The sequence below is a fragment of the Stylophora pistillata genome, chromosome 5, assembly GCF_964205215.1.
Source record: "Stylophora pistillata chromosome 5, jaStyPist1.2, whole genome shotgun sequence".
NCBI classification, from domain to species: domain Eukaryota; kingdom Metazoa; phylum Cnidaria; class Anthozoa; order Scleractinia; family Pocilloporidae; genus Stylophora; species Stylophora pistillata.
Genome location: NC_142523.1, coordinates 9,287,586 through 9,307,980, shown reverse-complemented (window position 1 = coordinate 9,307,980; position 20,395 = coordinate 9,287,586). Strand labels below are relative to the sequence as shown.

The window sequence follows — 20,395 nt, the reverse complement described above, 5'->3', positions numbered from 1 at the left end:
ACCTTACATGGCTGAGCGGTTGCAGTCACACGGTAGGATCTAAATAATATATGGACACTGCTGGAGCAAGACAAAGACAGATCTAATAATGTTACAAAAACGAGCCAGGGTGGTGGCTCCTGTAGTTGTGTATTAGTTGTAGTCTGCTAAACCAGAACAAAAGCACCTGTCCAATAATTTCAATTAACTTTCTTGTCTATTTAAGATGTCCTTTACATTACAAAGGCTTTGTAAATGATCACTCAAGCATGTTGTAGTGCGCGAAATATCTGGTTGAATCAAAATTAGAGAAGAATTTTTCCTTTTTCTAAATGGGCTAAGTTTACCTAAAGCTAGGTGAATAAAATGTATCATATCTTCAAAAAGGCTTATAAAGCTGGATTAAACAGACGCAGAAGAACACATGAGCAACAAAACTGGTTGGACAAATTGATCGATAATAAAAATAACGGACTTTGCACGCTGAACTGTACAAATAACAGAAAATAGTGGATTGGTTACAGTCTACTAAACCAGAACAAAAGCCCAATTGATTCAACTTCTATACCTTTAAAAATGCGCATTGTTCTTACACGGCTAACACAACTATAAATCGATAATAAACGCACTTATCAATAAAAATGGCGGGCTGTGCACAGAATAAATGATTGTTGATTAGTTGTTATCTGCAAAACTAGAACATAAGCACGACCATAATCAAATACTTTACTTTTCATGCAAACGTTTTTGTCAAAAAATTTCTAAAAGTCAAACAAAAAAGGCCTGCTCAGTCTTCACCTCGACTTTGGTAAGAAAATACTGCGCGTTTGATCTTGTAGTGGTACAGTTATTCTATACAAAAGATGAACGGCTTCGTCTTTGCCTTGGTTCTTCTTGTTAGCGTTTCTTCGGCCGCCAGAGTGCCATTTCTGCATGCAACTGAAACATAACTAATCGGGTTCACTCCAGCTAGCAGCGGACTGGCAAATGAAGAAGTACAAGTAGTGTAGGAGACGTTGGTCGACCTAAATTTTAGTGTTCTCAGAGCCTTCGCTCGGTTTGTTGACGGCAAGCACGCGCTTTTTTCCTCCTGATCTCCATCTGTAGGTCGAAGCAAGCGTTTAGCCCTTGGCCTCGATTGAAATGCGTCTTGTATTTCATTTTGATTATTGATGTAATTTACTGTTTCTTATATATTGTGACTTTTATAATCTGTAGTAACCTCTTGAAGTAGTGCGAATAAAGAGTTTCAGTTCAGCTTTTAGCTTCTACTTTCTCAGTTGCTCGCTGAAACTTTAACAATCGCTCAAACAATCTAGCGTTCGTGTCGTTGGCGTAGCAGTTGACGTCTATGTTAAGCGTAGATTCTATAATTTCAACGAAATTGTGAGAAGTTTTTCCAAAAATATATACTCTATCTTTACCAGGGCACAACGATGAACATGTGAAACATTTTGAGCTCTCATTGACAAATTTCTTCAGTGTTTCTCCCGACATGATAGCTAGATCATCTGCCACATCCACATTTTCGCGTGAAACCTTACGTCATTCAGATTTTCTGGTATGTTATTGGTCTGTTCAATAGACCGCGAACAAACCGCAAGGACAATGAGAAAGGAATGTAGTTCGGATGTCAGCAACCGTTCTTTTGGGGGAGCGTTGCGTGACATCCAAAGAAACGGCTGCGAGGGAGACTATCTGGATTCCAAAGCATCTAAATTTCATTACCAGCTCAAAAGTTAGTATGCTGATCGGCGTGGCTCTCGTGTTTCGATCCGGCGAGGAATGTGAGTGCGAGTGAGGTCCGCGTAAAGGCAAAACATCACTTTCATTTCCATTCCTCATTCCCCATTTCCCATTATCGTTCCAGATTTTACCGGCGAGAATTTTTATTCGAGCTTGTCCGATCTTGCCCGATTGATTTCCGACATTCGAGTCGTAGTTGTCTGTTTATCAAAATCGCCCCTTGCAGTTCTCCAAGAACACTGCAAGAATCTTGAACTGTTATTAGAGGCTTTTGCATGCTGAAATCAGAGTAGAAAAATTCTTTGTTTGCAGAAAGTCGAAGGGAAATCCTATGATCCATCTCTGCAACCGAAAAAAATTTTGCTAAAACCGACTGTCACTCGTCTCGGACGCAGTAGTGAAAACTTGGATGTTGTTATGGACAGTGCCATGTGTCCTTTAATGATTAGTCGTGTTCACGCTGAAATTCATTTCAACGATGGAAGGTTCAGGATTAATTGTCAAGGACTGAACGGGCTGCTGGTTAACAAAACAAAGCGTAGTTCTGCTGTCCTTTGCGATGGTGATGTAGTTGTCTTCGGAGGTGCAGGAGCTAAAACGAAAGAAGGACAGAGTTTGTCAGCGTACGATTCGGAACTTGTTTATGTTTTTAGTGAGGTCTGCCAAAATGATTCTGAAGAAGTGGGCTCCTTTGGAGAAAGAACTAGCGATGGGAGTGTGCGAAGGCGAAGCAAACGGAAAAAGCCTGTATCACCAAGTGAACTAAAGAGGTAGGGGTACTTTGAAAAGTGTTAGCAGGGCTACTGGACCCAAGGGAAGGAGTGCGGACTAGAAAGAGAGGTGAAAAATTTTAAAGGGGGGCTGTCTGCTTTTAGATCCTAGAAATATGCTAGAATAATGAAGTCTTATAAGAAGTCTTATGGAAATAAGGGGAGAAGAATTCATGTACTGTAGTAGAAGGGTAACCGTTTATAAGTTGCCCAGAGAGAGGCAATTTTATTGTGTTCGAGGACATGACACATTGTGCTCTCACAGTTCCTCTCCCCACCCAAGAGTGTGAATGGCTAACAGACAAAGCTGTAAGGGGAACTTGATGAACTGCTGAGGGGGGAGGGGAAAGGGACTGAATTGCAATGGAGCATCTTCTTAGAGAAAGTAGCTATACTGTGTTTTCTCTTTTATGTTGAGCATGACAGATGAAATAAAGTTCCAAACCTGAGGAGTATTCTTCCACCTGTTCAATTTTCAAGAATTTCAAGTAATTTTTCAGGAAATTTATTACTAAATCCAGGGAATTCTACATCAAATTGCACTTAAAAAAAACTGACGCCATATTGGGTGTAACGGACGGAGGTCTTCTAACATAGTCTTACACTCCATTGGTGCTCTGAACGTGATAGGGTTGGATAAGAATATTACTAGGAACCAAGCCAGTCTTTCTATCTATCAACTTTAATTACGTGCTTGATTCAGCTAAAAACTGAAAAGATAATTATAAAGAAAGGGATATTACTACAGTTAATAATATGAAACAGGTTAAGTGTTGTTCAGGACAGTAATGTGTTGTTCAGTTAAGTCTGGATACTATTTTTGTCATCTTTTGGCAATCAATGTTAACAGTAAGGGAAACAGCTGTTTTTGCTTTTTTTTGGAAGCACATGATACCTTTATGGTATAGATATGTGGTTTGAGGAGCATTCTTCTCCTTTAAAAGAGATAAATTGTACATTTATTAATTAAAATTATTTATTCTTTAAGGTATATTAGCATCTAATTATACTGCACAGTGTTTTTGGCCACTTTCATAACCATTAATAGAATATTTTTTAGGGTTTGGAAGGTGATCAAAAGGTTGATCCACAGGAAGAAGTTAAAATGAACAAAGGTACATTTAACTCCAAGAGGTGAATCAAACAGAATTTCATGATGTATGATGCAACTCTCCTCAGAAGGCATTCTATGTAATGAAGGAATATGTGGAAAAAAAGCCATTAGGGTCATTTCTGGTAAAAAAAAAAGGTAGATTAAGTATGTACTGGAGCTAAGTGACTCATCCAGTGGGAGATTATCCTGGTTTTCTTAGCATGAAGTAACTAGGAGTATCACTACTCCCCCCCCCCCCGGATGGGATGTTAGTCCATTGCAAGGTTATTCCCCAGCATTTCATCACACTTCCCTGTTAATTCTTTAGTACTCAGTCATTCTCCCCTCAGTTCTGATAGAAAGCTATATTCTCCATTAAAATTGATACCTACTTTAGGTGTTTCTCAAATGGAACACAGGGAGAAATGGTTATGGCAAATAATGTTATATTTATTTTAAATTAGTAGTTGTTTAGCTAGGGAACATGTTAAATTCTCCCCTCAGTTCTGATAGAATGCTATCTTCTCCATCCAAATTGCCAAGTTTTCCTCTAGAAGAACACACAAGGAGAATTGTTTATGGCATTAACAGGGCTTGTGTTAAATTTTACTTTTAACTGGTAGATGACAGCAGATCAAAGAAGTGCCTGAAAGATTTAAATGAGGAGTTACTTTGCTGTATCTGTCGTGAACTCATGGTATTGGCTCACACTTTGCCTTGCTCACACACGTTCTGTTTTGGTTGTATCAGGGACTGGCTTTGGTAAGACATGTTACAGAATATTTTTGGTTTCATTTCAAAATTCATCTTAACTGTTGATCCCCAAGAGTGACTAACATCTATTTTCTCCATACCATATCATCCCTGTATCACACATAAATGTCAGGAGAATTAAGAAAATGGTCACCAACAAAAGATAAGCTCTTCATTGTTGAATAAACTCTCCTTATTATCCAACTACACCTAGACGAGTACAAATAACACCATAGATGAGTACAAATATCACGCGGTATTTGAACTCATCTATTGTAGTACCAGTTAAACGGGTTTTCTCGCATCGCGCAAATGAAGAATTGGATTTTCGTTATGAGAAAAAAAAGTGGCGGACAATTTGAATCATATTTCCGACAACGAAGAGTCAGAATGGCTGGCAAAGTTCATAAGTCCAAGTTCATAAGATGAATGGAATGAAAAAAAACAGCTTGACGACCAGAAAATTTCTTCATTTAATGAAGAAAATAGAAACAGCGACACGACAAAGCGCCAATTCCATTCCGCTTTGCATACTTCTGTCACACACTCCCCGAAAATATATATCCACAAAATTCGCCCGCACTAAAATAACAGTCTGGCATGTTGGATAATAAATAACTTTTTAGACGTTTTGTTGTGTAGTATCGCTGAGTATTTTTTACTCGTTATTTGTATTTTGACTTGCCCTACGGGCTCGTCAAAATGCGGCACAACTTGTAAAAATACTCAGCAATACTACACAACAAAACGTCTAATAAGATATATTTATCAGCACCTTAGGGAATGTATAAAGAACAGTAACTATGGAGAATATGCACTGATGTTAGGGTTAAGGTAAATCCATTTACAGTAGTCACGTCAAATTATTTTATAATACATTATTTTATCCTCGCTGCATGGTAAGAGTATAATTTTTTTATTGAGAAATATAAAAATAATCATTTGCTAAACAGAGGCATTTATAAAAAAATAATTGTGTACTTGTGTTCTGTGAGGAAAAGAACCAAGGCACAGTTTTTGTGTTCTCTTCAGTTGCAAAGGCATGATGTGTGAACTCACTTGGTGCCCAGTTCAGTGCTTAAATTGAGGTGCTAACCAATCACATTTTAGAATTTTGTTTAGGGACCATAAAGTGTTGAAGTTATATTTCCTGTTTCTTCTTAGTCATTCAAAAGACTGTCCAAACTGTAGAGCAAAGGCTCAACTCAAGTATCCTGTACCAGTGAAGGTGAGGTAACAGTTAGAGAGGTGTAGACTAGACCCCTAAGTTAATTTTTGATGGAACACCAACTTCTCTCTCTTTTTATTTTTTTGTCAGGTAATACATGACAATTTGGAAGGGGAACCTTGTAGTCTATCATAAGTCAATCAGGCCTTTTTTCTCTCAACAGTTTTGCTTGCCCAACTAGTGCAAGTCTAAGTGAATTGTACTTGTATCCTATAAGACATTCTCATTAAGTGAAAGTCTAAGTGAATTGTACTTGTATCCTATAAGACATTCTCATTAAGTGAAAGTCTAAGTGAATTGTACTTGTATCCTATTAGACATTCTCACAGTCAGCCTTAATGTTTTGACAAAGTGTGACATCCTGGAATAGGGGTGCAGCTTTTAAAATACTGTTTCTGATCTATATGCTCATCTGTCAAGACTTAACTCTGTTTCTGCATGGTCTTAGGGAATCTATGTGAGTTCAACATGCTGAGCTGCACTTAATTCTTATTCACATGTAAACAGATTTTTTTTCCATTTCTGTGACCTTTCCAGTACTTTGCTGACCAGAATCAAGAGTTTAGTTGTTATGACAGTGGGTAATTGTTGAGCTTTCTGTTTGACCCTCCAGGTGCTAGACAATACAATAAACAAAGTAGCAGAAGAAGTTCTTTCTCCAGAAGAACTGGGAGAGAGGCATCTAAAAATTCAGGTAAGTAGTACGTTATTTGAAACAAAAATCTTCAACTTTTGCTGTCCAGGTTAAGTTTTGTATTTGATCTTTGACAAATTCTGGTGAAATGAAACATGTCTTTCTTGTAGCATTTTTCTTCTCTTTCAAACAAAAGTAAAGCAAATACACTTACAATTATTCACCTTAGTGGAACAGAACAATGGTGGGCCCCTGGTGAAAATCTTTGGAGGATATTTAAGGATCAGTAAAGATCTTCATGAGGACCTTTAGGGTTCTCTTGTGTTTCTTCATGAATATCCCTGATAATTCTTTGAGGATCTTCACAATGCTTGTTTAAAGATCCTCAAGGATCTTGCATTTTCTTACCAAAATCTTCAAAGATCTGGCAATTTCTTGCCAAGATCTTCAAGGATCTTGCATTTTCTTGCCAAGATCTTCAAGGATCTTTCATTTTCTTGTCAAGATCTTTGAGGTTCTTCTATGGATCTTCAAAGATCTCCAAGAAGTCTTGTCAAGAATTTCAAAGATCCTTTAAAGATGTTGGCATGAAAATAAAAGATCCTTGAAGATCTTTACAAGAAAATAGAAGATTCTTAAAGATTTTGGCAAGAAAGTGAAAGATCCTTGGAGATATTGGCAAGAAAATAAAAGATCTTCAAAGATCTTGGCAAGAAAATCAAAGGAAAAAAATTAACCATTAGTACTTTTTAATCTTATTTCACTTTCCTTTATAGGAGATTAGCAAAGAAGCAAAAAAGAAAACTCCAAAGAAAGTTGTGCCTGCTTCATCAACAAGGTCAGGGCTGGTTCAGTTGTGTTTTTTTCGTAAAGGCAACTTTTTGTCTAAACGTAAGATAGATCATAAATTTCTTCATTTAGAATTTGCTTTGATTCTTTTTTCAATTCAGTGATAGTGAATCTGATCAAGAAGGTAGTGACAGTGAGAATTATTCAGAAGAGGTACTGTTGATTCAAGTTGTTTTTGTCATCTTGTATTTGGACTATTTGGTAATCTTACACAACTGTCAAAGTCTATCCTTCATATCTCCTCTCAGCCCAACTCTGTACAAGTCGTTAGACCGAGAGGGACTGTGACTGGATCTGGAGAAAGGGCCGAAATATCTCAGCAAGGGTATTTAGAGCTAAACGTTACTAGAATTGTTACGTAGGCTGCTTGCTGTTTAGAAGAGACAGAAAGTGTTTTTGTACACTAAGTTCTTTCTTTTGTCACACTGAAAAAATAACTTGCTGCATAGTTGTTGATTTAGGGTACTGTGTGTTTTCTGAAGTGAAAATATGACTAGTTACGCGTATTTTGCCAGGAAATTGTTTGATCGTGTGGTCTGATCATCCCGGGGGGAGAAGTCCAGATAAAGACTGTTGTAGTTGGTAATAACTGACGTTTCCACGATCTGAGCGTAAGTCGCAGTGAGCGTTGAATGGCTTTGATGTTGACTTCCGCTACCAACAATAGTCATTTGCATGACCATCAGACTACACGATCATATTTTTATTTTGAAAATCAGAATATGGATGATTTAATTGTTTTTCACTTCTTTGTTCAAGGAGTCTGACTACTTTGATTATTCTTACGGTGTCGAGCATGCGCGTAGTGGTCGAGCACAATGCAGAACTTGCGGCAGCCTCATTCCAAACAGGTAATTTGTTGTTCCTAAGAATACGTACCAGCCCCCCCTTCCCCTCCCCCACCCGCCTGGTCCATTACACGAGGGTCTCAATGGTGGCTTTTATGGCTAATGGTTAAAATTTTCGCAAATTTACGGCTTTCACCAGAAATTGTTTTTATGGTTAACTTTTCTTTCCCCCAACGATTAAAACTTGTCAATTTGTACGCTAGACGGCTCACGTTTTAGGCCATTTAATTGCCATCAGTTTACCCTATTGAGGTCCTTTCACGCCCGAAAGCCGAAAGCTAATAGTGGAAGGACATTTATTTAATGAAAACATTCTCTTACAGAGAATACTTATGGCCCCCTGCTTGCGTAAGACCGCGGTTTGGGTTCGACCTCGTGTAAATAACTGGCCCTATGTGTTTTAATCACAGGACTCTAAGGTGGGTTGTTTCGTTCACCGATCATGGATATCGTCAGTACAGGCAGAAACATTACCACCATTTGGAGTGTTATTTACCTCCTGATCATGTGACATTTGAGAGGGTAAGTTGATAAGTTTGGTGAGGTGCATAAAAAGTACCACATTCTTTTGTAAAACTTACGTGAGACATTCAATGTGAAAAGGTTATTTAGGATGAGTCAGTCAGTCTTGCAATGTACACATCCTGACACAATCTCAACTTGTGTTCAGTGAAGCTAGGGGTTCTACGAAAAGAACCTTTGCTACGCCAGATAAGAAAAACCACTAAAAACACTCTTTTTAGATGTGGCCAAAAAATATGTGGAAACGTATTCCTCATTCAACGCAGCAGCACAATGCCCCGAGGAAAGGGTAAACTAACCTCGTTACACTACTTTTCACCAGAAAAACTCAGTGATTGTAATGACATTTTACAGGGAGGTCGAAAACGAAAATTACAACAAACACAAAAAAATAAAGTGGTCAAACATGCGACTGACTGACCGAGATAGACTTAATTTTCCCGCGAAACGCTTAAATAATCGGAAACTTTCACGGTGCCACGCAAACTTCTTCAACGTGCCATCAGAATAGAATTTTCAGACTAATTCGCTCCCATGTCACTCAAACGTCAGAAATTCCATTTCTCGTGTACCTCACTCCCAGAGTTTCGTACGGCGCGCTTAAATCGATTATTTTATTTTTTTTTTCACGCTCGAAACGTCAGCTTCGAAATCTGTTTTATGGTGGCTAGTTTCCATTATCAACTCAGGTGATGAAACCAAATTATACTTACGGCTATGTCAGGCAAATCACGAGATCTCTATGAGGAACCATGGTGAACAAACACCTAGTAACGCCCGGCAATCAGCCACTAAGACTCTAGAATTACGCCCAGCCACCTCAGTTTCGCCATCATTTTAACAACTTTCTTTCTTGATCTATTGTAGCTTTCTATCGCAAGTGACCTTTCAAGAGCTGACAGAAGACTCGTGACGGAAAGACTCAGAGAAAGATGAATTTTACATATTTAAAAGGAGAATAATTTATTTTTTTGTATCGAAGTATGCTTAATTGTAAATATGGTGGACAAAGGTAATTGTTTGGCGTTCATAGAGGTCTTTGTTGAGAGGAACTCTTAAGGACAATGATGTTATTTATTGAAATATATTTTTGACCACAAGCTTCAAATTGTTTGTAAGTTTATATGCCTGCTGTAGAATTCAACTCTACTACAAAAGTCTCTCTCGAAGGACACCTCTGTAAGACACAAAAATAGAGAAGATTCCCGCGCCGTCATCCACACATTCCTCTGTCAAACCCCATGAGAACTTGTTACTTAGAATAGAGAACGTCCCAGAACGCTGTTTATACTTTACTATGAGTTGATTTTATGTTTTCTGATATTTGCTCAGAGCATAACCTCTTCAACTGCATGCTGCAAAAAATTATGAGAGAAAATTAAGGAAGTATGTTTGAACCCTAGATTCTCTACTAGGGCTTTCTTTTTTTTCCGTCGAATTGAAGTTTTTGATACGCAAAAAAATACGTAGGTAGTGAATTTCTTCTAAAGGCAAAACATAAAATATATATTTATTATGAAAATCTGGCACGTAGTTGGTAAGACTATAAACTACAAAAACTTTATTGAAATTCAGTGTCAACTTCTAGAACCTTGCTGCGTGAATTTACTTTGACCTCGTTCCCAAGTTTTAAGTCGTGGGGAGAGAACACGTGTGAATCCCTCGGTTGATTTACATCTTGGTGTTCCTTGTGATCTGACAGCTTCACTTCCCTGAAAGACCTTAAAAACTCATAAATTAGTAATTTCTAACAGTCGAAGATGGCCTGGAGCACCTAAGAATTGTTTTTTATTGAAGACCCACCAAGGACTGATGACAGCTGGCCAAATTATTTTCTCGACGGACACAGGGTGAGGCTGGGAAGGAGTTTACAACTTGTAGTTGTTGTTTTATCATAGCACGTACGCTTATTAAGATGAAAGAATGCTACATCGACCGTAATAGATCTTACTTGGAACACTTTTAAAGGTTAAACTTATCAATGTATTATATTGGAAAGCCGGAGGCGAGTAAATGTTTGGTGGAGAGAGAATTTTCCTCGTGGCGGTGGATTAAAAAGAGTTGAGTCTTAGGGAGGAATCCTCTATGAATAGGCGTTAAAGATATTTACGAAAACCTTTGCATGGCGTTAGGGTGACAACTTCAGTATTGTTGTTGACTTTTTTTTTTGAGGAATTATAAATAACCTAACTGAACCACTTTAGAAAATTGGTGAATAATAGTTTCTCTTTGCCCTTTCAGGTAATAATAATAATAACAATGATAATAATAATAAAAACTTTATTAAAATAATAACAAAACCTTTATTCACTATAATCACTAAAAGTGTTTACAAAAATTATAATAAAAACTGGTCCGCTTAGTTTAATAATAATGATAGCAATTATTTACAATTTTAAACCATAGATCTAATTATTTACAAATTTTTAAAATAATTAATATTAATGTTCACGATAGAGGACTGATTACAATATACGAGAAAGGAAAAAACTTAGCATTTACTAAATAGGAAAAACTATTAAAATAATAAAGACCTAAAAATTATGAGTGCAGATGTAGACCAGCTGCAGCGAGGGTGAAGTCTTCTGCGACCTCGCGTGATTTAAACGGAACTCTAGAACCTCTTACGCATCTGTGTACAGTTCTTAATATGGCAAATGAAAGTTGTATTCGTAGCCAGGAAATGACGCTGGCACAGGGTTCATTATTCTTGTTCGAAAGCTTATTTGCGAGGGTTCTTAAAAAGTTCTGACAGTCAAGTCCCATGCCTCTGTTTGTACCAATCATCAACGATGTAAAAGTTCCCATTTCCACCTCCATCTCTCTCTGGTTGTATTTCCTCTTCTTCTCGTTTTCTTGCTCTTTGAAGATCGTAGCTGTGGACTTGCCCTGGTTGGACCTGGAGTTAACATGCGTTACACGTACGTCGAAAAATGCTGTTACTCCTGGTGTCCAAAAGCCTCCTGCCTTCATGTCCAGCCTCGCTTCTCGACTTGTGACAGTTGACTGCAGGTTAAAAACTTCATTATCGAGCGGTTGCAGGAGTGGCTCTGTCTCCACATTTCTACACACTTTACTGATGTGTAAAGTCAGTAGATCTCGGATTGTATCGTGTCTCTGGGCAACAAAACCTCCCTTCTTGCATGACAAAGCATGGTTGACAGTAAAGATTTCTCCACATGCACAGTAGCTAGGGAGATTAGGCAGAGGGAGGTTGTAGCGGAAGCAAAGGGAGTCCCTAAACTCCCGCTTGTTTAAAACCAGTCCATGTTCTTCGATTGGAGTGGCGTTAAGCCAAGAGCTGGCTCTCTTGTCCTTTGTCTGCTGCACTGATTGGTGTAGATCAGGAGACAACGATTCATCAATCCTGTCAATCCGGGACTTTGCAGCGGCTCTTCTTTGAGCGTTGATTTCACGCTTCCTTTCCTCCATCAACTCTCGTGCTGGAATGGTGGAGCTTTGAGTAACAATAGAATTGACGTGTAGTGCTGTTATATCTCACGAGGCTTTGAACTGATTCGGACTTTCACGCTTAAGATCAGGAATCCCAATCCCACCCTGCGCAGGTGATAGATTGACAAGTTCCTCAACTTCTTCGGGGAGAGGTTCCGCTCGCCCGAACAACGAAGGAAGAAAGGAAGTGTGAATCACTTCTTCGATGGGGTCCACGTACTCTTCAGACGATTCTATGGTGCGCAAGTAATAAGTGAATTTCGATTTAAATCCTTTAGTGAAAGCGACATAGGCAGCATGGGGCTGACTCCTGCTGATCTCAGTGAGGGACTCCATTTCTCTGAGCCACTTATCAACTTTCTCTTGACAATATTGATCCTTAAACTCTTTTGATCCGATGACCGCACCGAGATGACGTCATCCTTCGAGCGTTATGTTCACTTCATTGCCAAACACCTTCTTTGCATTCTCTACCAGATCACTGGTCTTAACAATTAGCCAGCTTTTAGCACCATTAATGATATAGCCAAATTTTCTCCCTTGTATCATTGATAGAGTGACTCTATACTCCCTCCACCCGCGGAGTCATCCGCAAGCGAGACATGCTTGACTTGGGGAGTTGATGCCCTGAGACTAGTGATCATGTGAACGGTGTTAATTGCATACCAAGGCATTGCTAGCGGGTCACCTTGGGTAGTACCCTCTCGGGAAAGGATCTCGCCTCCGCCATTAATGAACAGCCTAGAAGAGCTTCTATACGTGTTAATGATATATAAGGCGATTTCTTTACATGCGATCCTAATGTTATGCATGGCCACCGCCCTGTTCATCTGATTGAACGCGTTAGTCGCATCAATTAATAGAACTCCGTCCGACCCTTCCTCATTAAAAACCTGACTCATTGCGTGTAGGGCTGCTTCTGATCCAGCGCTATGACCTGCACAAACTTGCAGTGGGCCAGCTGCCTCCTTTATCTCCTCCTTAAACATTGCAGAGGTGGTTTTGCCGATTATGTGGCGCAAGACCTCTCCCACTCCAATTGGTCTGACTCCTGGGTTTTTATCCAGCGGTATCAGTCTACAAGCAGTGTAGCCTTCAAGTAGGGAGGGATCGTAATTGAACTTTAGCAGGTTTCTCGTCAGAGTAGCGATCTCTTCTCTTAGTGTTTTTCCCTCTGCTGCAAAGTTCTTTGAGCAGAGAATTCGACGGTACAGTTCGGCATCCATTCCGGAAGGGCCAGCAGAAACTTTAGTTTTCAGGGCGGAGTCAAAGATCGACTGCTCACTGATTAGATCATATATGCCGGGTGGAACGGGGTCTACAGGACCATGCAGGAGACACTCCTCTTCGATTTCAGCGGGAAGAGGGTGTCTCTCTTTCAATTGAGCTAATACTTCTTCTGACAGATTCAAGAAACCCGATGAGCTCTCTTTATCCAGCAATTTGATCGCTGCCGTGAGTTTCCCTTGAAAGACTAACTTTGCAAACGTTTTTGAGATGTCTTCAAACTATCTAGACCTTTCAGAATTCACAAACCTATCTTGAATGAATCTTATCTCCTGCTTTGGCATATTCAAGTCACCCTGTCTCCAGAGAGCTAATCTCCGCTCTACCGCCACACTGTGCTCTTTGCTTTTGGAGGTTGCCGGTTTTTGTAGAATTACTGAAGCGATCGAATTGAGATCTGAGTTGGAGTTAAATTGTTTCAGCCAAAATGTCAGCTGCTCGATGAAATGTTTACCCGCTCTGCCCGACGGTAGATTGAAAATATTTCTTCGGAAATGAACAACCTCATCATAGATATTATTTATTTCCTCGCAAAATCTTTGGTGGCTGATATTTCCCCACTTCTCGGCCTTCATTTCCGAGGGGCACACATCAAATTGCGGTAGATCAGGACTGATTTTAGATGTTTTTAGACCGCAGTCCAAATGTGCCCTCTCTGTTGTTGTTATCGCTTCTTTGACAAGGGAATTGTTGGCAATTGGTCTCTTGGGAACGGAGCTTGACTTAGCTGTCACGTTTTTCATATGTAAATCTGCTCCTGCTTCTAAATCATGGCTGTTTCTACGTATGATGCACGATCCTCGCAGTAGAGAGCGCTATTTATGCAATAGCGAAAATCAGACCTGAAAAAAATCAGGCCTGAACGGGATTCGAACCTCTGACCTCTGGGCTACTAGTGCAGCGCTCTACCAATTGAGCTAACAAGCCAACTGGAAGCAGGCCGTTAAGTTGATTCGTAATAAACCCGTGATGATAAATCAAATACAATGAATATATGAAGTTCATAACTGCGATATTAGATATGAGGATCGTGCATCATAGGTATCTAATACAGCAGTTCAAAATATATGAACTTCATATATTCATTGTATATGGCTGATTTTATTCAATAAACTTTCGGATCATCCTCAGTGTAAAAACCTGACGAGGTTTTCTTTGTTTCATGAGTTATTGTTTTGCTGTACACTATTGTTTATAATGTTTTGTTGTCTTTGTGTTACGTCACTCGCGAGCTTCACAGGTTTTTACACCGAGGATGAGCCAACTTTCCGATCTATCCATTCTATTCCTTGTGCTTTCAAGACCAGTATCCATACCTACGACCTCCCCTTTCCTATCTTGCATCTTCTCGAGTCTGTCAGCGTGGTCACGAAGATTCTGACTAGACAAACCGAGCTCGTATATCCCATTGTTTCCCACAGATCTTTCATCACAGCCATGTAGCCTTTTTTCCTTCCTGAGTCGAGTCGCGGTGGGTTGCTTGACTCGGTCAAATTCAGAGCTTTCTGTTTACATTCCAATAAATAATCTTTCATTTTATGTCCATTGAATCTTGCTATTCACCTTGCGCCGGGTTCCCTTCGCAGCCATGATAAATTCTTGTCGGCGATAAATATTCGGCTCACCCTCGGTGTAAAAACCTGTGAAGCTCACGAGTGACGTAAAACAAAGACAACAAAACATTATAAACAATAGCGTACAGCAAAACAATACCTTATGAAACAAAGAAAACCTCGTCAGGTTTTTACACCGAGGTAAACCCAAATATTCAAAATTCAAAATTCAAAATTCAAAACGTCAAACGAACTTTGTCGATAAATGCATTCTATAAAAAGAGCAGACCATGCAAAAACCTGATATTTTGAATTATCGGGTACTGTGATTCTCCAAACTCTCTCAAAGAGTATTGCAGTAGTTAATTTCGGGTGTTCAGGATGGAGAGGGTGGAGCTCCTCGTTGTATATCTACTCCGCCATGGCAATAAAAACCTTATTTAAGTGTCAAATGTACTTAGCTGTTAAAGCACAAGCTAATTGGAGACACTAATCTAATCAATGATTATTGATCAACTAACAAATTCTAAAATCTAAAAAACTAACGTAAATATCACGAATTGCAGAGATCGCAGCAGTCGCTATTATTATCTAAAATACTCGCAATATCTAATTTACGTATGGTGGTTTTAAACGACTGGAGGCTAAGTGATTGTTTGACCAGGTTGTTAAGTCTGTTCCATAAAGCAGGTCCGAAATAACGTATTGAGTGTTTCCCATAGTTAGTAGTATTGAATCGAGGTAGATTAAAGTCTATCTTTCTCAGATTTTAGCTTGAACTATTTAAGCTAAAAATTTCGGCAACATTGGTGGGTGCAAGCTTATGCTTAACTTTAGACATAAGGATAGCACTGTCTTGAAGTCTACGATTATGCAGGGCAGGTAATCGTGATCTTTGGAGCAGTGTCTCATAGGTATCTGCCTTTGTTCTATACTATAGAATAACGGTTTTTTCTACCAGGATAAATAAAGTTATTATTATTATTATTATTATTATTATTATTGGTGAACTTTTTTGATCAAGTATCCAAGTGAAGCACAGGAATGAATGGTGAAGGAAAACAATGCAAGCAAAGAATTGCACCGAGGTAAGAAATAGCATCCAATTAGTCAAAATAGGTCTTTGTAAATATGTAAATGTGGCTGAATATCTCAAGGCAAATGTATTGACCTACACACCAAATCCCTGTTGATCAAGAACGCCAAAATTACGTACGCGTAAGCGTATGTTAGGAAAGTGCTGGCTTTATCAGTCACTGGTGGTTTTTCATGTAATTTCATACAACAGCAGTTAAGCACCAAATTGTATTCACAAGAAGTATTTTAAGTTCCAAGAAGTATTTTTCTTGTCTGTCATAATTTTTAAGTTTGAAGAAGTCAATATTGAGGAGTAAGACTTCATCAGCTTTTGTGTGAAGGAGACCTTGTTACATTTCATTTCAAAAAGCCATGTTCAAATAAATGCCAAGCCATCGACGAAACACAAATTAAAACTGCAAGAAGTACTAAATTGGTATGGGAAAGATTTCCATATAACCTCATACCTATCAAAAGCAGAGCCGTAGTCCTAAAGGTGATCTGTTTTTTTGCCTCTGCTTTTATTTTATTCAAGAATTGTATGCATAATGACGTATGGATTATTCGGAAGTCTTGAATCGACATAAAAATGGAGGAGATGATTAGAAGTGTTTTGATCAATTCTAGCTTCAGTAATGAGCCACAATCTCTTGTGTTATTCGCAGAAGAAGAGTAGTAAGAAATATGCAAAGAACTGTCGATCTGCATCCGATGACACCTGCGGGCGAAGATAGGTCACCAACCAAGAATGATTGGAATGTGAGCAAGCTTTTCTCTGCAACTTGGAGAAATTTCATCTATTTAATATGTCAACTCTTTTTCTCAAAAAATTCTGTGTAACTTACTCGTGTTTTTGTAAGTTAAGATAAAATGATTTGAGAAATTTTTGGTACAAATTATCGCGGCAATTTTTAAAATAAAACTAAAAGAAGAGCAGTGAAGAAAGCAGCGTATTAATCACTTTTATTGTTTTTGCAAAAATTTGGGGTTTTTTATCGGCCGTTTCATTCGCACATTTATGGAGGTGTAATTCGGCTCATCCTCGGTGTAAAAACCAGTGAAGCTCACGAGTGACGTAAAACATAGACAACAAAACATTATAAACAATAGCGTACAGCAAAACAATACCTCATGAAACAAAGAAAACCTCGTCAGGTTTTACACCGAGGATGACCCCGTCATTTCAAGCTGTTTGGCCTACTTACTACATAATAAACCATCTTAAAGTTTCAAGTTTTGAATTTCTGGAAAACTTTGTCAAGATGAAACTTTGTGGTTTTCATTCGCAAGAGTCTTAATCATCGCGAGACGACGAAATGATCGGCTTGCAAGTATAAATAAATTTTTAACGTACATCACGACGAAATGGATGAAGAAACACGCTAAGGATTTCAAAATTCTCGCGAATCACTTTAGATTTGTTGCTTAAGGGAATGTTCAGCATTAGAAATCCTAACCAAAACAATATATTCAGAAAAACAAAGTGAAATTTATCAGTTTATCACTTTTCTGTTTCTGTCAACAAGTTCAGTACTTTCGTTCTTATCCTAACATGATTATGTATTATCTGGCAGTTACCAGATCGTTCCTTAACTTGGACCACGGACTACCGGACTACCGGACTACCGGACCAGGAGCACGGATAGAGTCACGTTCTTGTACAGGAAACTGCCTCGTTCAAGAAGAAGGATGGAAATAATTTTAAAGGAACTTGGACAAGTTAGATATTACTTACGCCCACTAACTCAGTTTTTTGGCACAAATTTACGAATCGCTATGCAAAGAATTGAAATTTTTTTCCTGAAAACGATATTAAATACGCTTATAACCTGAAAGCCAGAACCCGATGATAATTTGAGAACATAAAAGTTGAACGATAGACCGAGTAGATTCATCGTGTCTTTAAATTTTCACAACAAATAAACAGGAAACCAAGATTTTAAGTGACAGTTATATTTCGTATAGTTTATACCGAAATATAACTGTCACTTAATATCTTGGTTTTCTGTTCATTTGTTGTCAAAATGTAAAGGCACGGTGAATCTACTCGGTCTATCGTTCATCTTTTTTAACCTGAAGTTCAGAAGACCATGATTACAGTCAAGATTGAGGAAAAATCTCATCTCAGCACGAGATGCCTCGGCTTAATTATCATACTTTTAGTTCGCGCATTATTTTAATTCTGTGTTCTGCTGCGTAAAAAGGTCGGCTGGCAAACAAAAGTATACGCGGATAAAAGTATACTCCAATAGTCCAAAATGTTCTAGATTTTTTGAAAATATTTATTTCGTCTAATCACAAGACTCGTAAAATTTGAGTGGAAGTTATATTGGTCATCAGGAAAAAAACATCGATTTCCTATGGAAAAAATCCAGTAGTTGTTATCTTTCGATGTAGAAATCAGACTTAGGGCCTGATTACATGAACCGGGCTGGCCCGGTTAGCCGGGCTGATTTCTTTTGTTTTCACGCTTTGGCGAACACCAAAACAAAAGAAATCAGCCCGGTTAACCGGGCCAGCCCGGCTCATTTAATCAGGCCCTTAGTCATTTAAGAATGGCTGCCTGTAAGGATCGAGAATCGTCCGTCAGCGACCATTTTGGTGAATTGCTCATATTTTGCTCAACGATACCCTTTGGTAAACTGTTTTCAAAAATCAAGTTTAAAAGTTCCGACGAGTGTTAATGTTTCAGAAATTTGCGAAAATTTGAAAACGCGGTTTAAGTGCGGTTTTCCGCCTGGCAAATTGTCCCAAATTCACTGCAAAACCCAAGCTCCGTTGAAGGCTTAATATGAATTCAGTTAACACCAAACTTCACACGTTTTAAGAAAAAGTCTTCCCATTCATTTGTGTTATGTTAATTTTTTCCGTACACAGCTATCTTGTGATTTTTTTTTGTCCCTTAAACAACACCCTCAAAAAGTGCTGTACATGGGGCGAAAAATAGGTAAAATTTAACGCGATAAAAGTATACCTGGTACATAATTTTTTAAATTCTCAACTAGATATTCGTAATAAAATGTCATTATTGAATACCTGAGTAAAATTTGAGGCTTTGAATCCGAACGTTTCCTTTTGAAAATACCACAAATGTTTGTGTCCTGAGCGAGCAAAGATATCTGTTGTGCAAACAAACGCTAATCTAATTATTCCTTGCCAGGTAGAAAAAGGTTTTGAAATCAACTTTAATTTTGGAAATTTTTAGCAGTTATGCCACAAGATATTAGGTAAAAGGGAAGTAATACATTCAGAGTTGCGTGAGAGCAGAGAGAAAATAAAACCAGTGTCGAAAATGTACAGACGGTTGTTACGTCGATCACCGTTATCCAAATTACTACCTCAGCTGTAGGAAAACTATGATATCTCTTGCTCATTTTGTTCAATGACTCTTTCAACCATTTTGGTGAATTGCTCATATTTCGCCCAAATAAACCTTTTAGTAAACCCTTTTCAAAAATCATGTTTTTAAGTTCCAGCGATTCTTAACTTTTCATGAATTTGCGAAAATCCGCAAACGCAGTTTCAGGTTACCTGAGTTCAGGCTCCGCATGTCGCACACTCAAAAATTAACTGCGAAAACCAAGCTCCACTCAAGGCTTAAAATGAGATCAATCAACACCAAACTTAACACGTTGTAAGGAAAGCTATTCTTATTCAATTCTGGTGAGTAAATATTTTCGGGCACATCGATTTTGGGATTACTTAAGCCCTTGAATGAACATCCTTACAAACCACGCAAAATGGCGTTGAAAAACGTGTGATATTTCGCGCGAAAAAAAATGTAGCTGTTACCTGACACTTTCGATTTTTAACAATATATTCGTCAAACATTGCTATTTCCATTCAATGTGCAATTTTTGATGCTCTGAATCGCATTGCTTCCTTTCGAAAATTTCAGAAGTGTTCGTGACCTGAGCGAGCAAAATGATGCAAAGTGTGTAACAAATAACTAGGTAATTTAACCACATTGAGTTGTTAAATATCCAAATTAAATTCGGTCTCCGTTGTAGTGACTTATAGCTTGTAAAATGTAAAGAGACAGGTTACAAATTTTGCAAGATGTTTGATAAGGTTCTCCAAAACATTTTTGGGCTGAAAAATCTGCAAGGGAAGTACACATTACATTAGCACCTTCTCACATTCAAGTAATGCAAAAGACACATTCGAAAGAAGCTACTTAAGACTTGATTCCACACTGATAATCTAAATACTTTTATCTTTTACAATGAGAACTCATTTTCTGTAAGTATAAATACAAAGAAAGGCGCCTTATGACCTTCAAAGTAATTTAGTACGAGAGAACAGGTCTTATTCTCCTGGTAATTATTAATGTCACGCAACGTAACGTAATTGGAAACGTTTTGGTGGTGCTTGAACATACGCGTGTTAAAACCGAAACTAAAAGGACGACGTCGTTAAATTAAATAAAGAAATCCCGCATTAAAACATGAGCGGATAGGGATGTAGATTGAATACTCCCGCATCCGTCCGTTTGCATATTTCGGCCACCAGATGAGTAAACTTCATTACTGACGTGAAGACCAGAAAATAAAAGTGAGGGTCAATACTGGCATGATTAAAGACAAAACAAAACGCAACAACT

General features: G+C 38.4%; 2 pseudogenes across 1 annotated transcript; one reads left to right on the top strand and one right to left on the bottom strand.

Moving 5' to 3' along the window:
• Positions 1 to 1,991: 1,991 nt before the first annotated feature.
• On the top strand, positions 1,992 to 9,522 carry LOC148730135 (uncharacterized; annotated as a pseudogene). Its single transcript, XR_016001957.1, has 9 exons — positions 1,992 to 2,495; positions 2,976 to 2,983; positions 5,430 to 5,569; positions 6,183 to 6,263; positions 6,980 to 7,041; positions 7,154 to 7,205; positions 7,812 to 7,903; positions 8,311 to 8,422; positions 9,290 to 9,522. The product of XR_016001957.1 is annotated as an uncharacterized LOC148730135 (transcript).
• Positions 9,523 to 10,931: 1,409 nt separating this feature from the next.
• On the bottom strand, positions 10,932 to 13,905 carry LOC148730134 (uncharacterized; annotated as a pseudogene).
• Between the last annotated feature and the right edge of the window lie 6,490 nt (positions 13,906 to 20,395).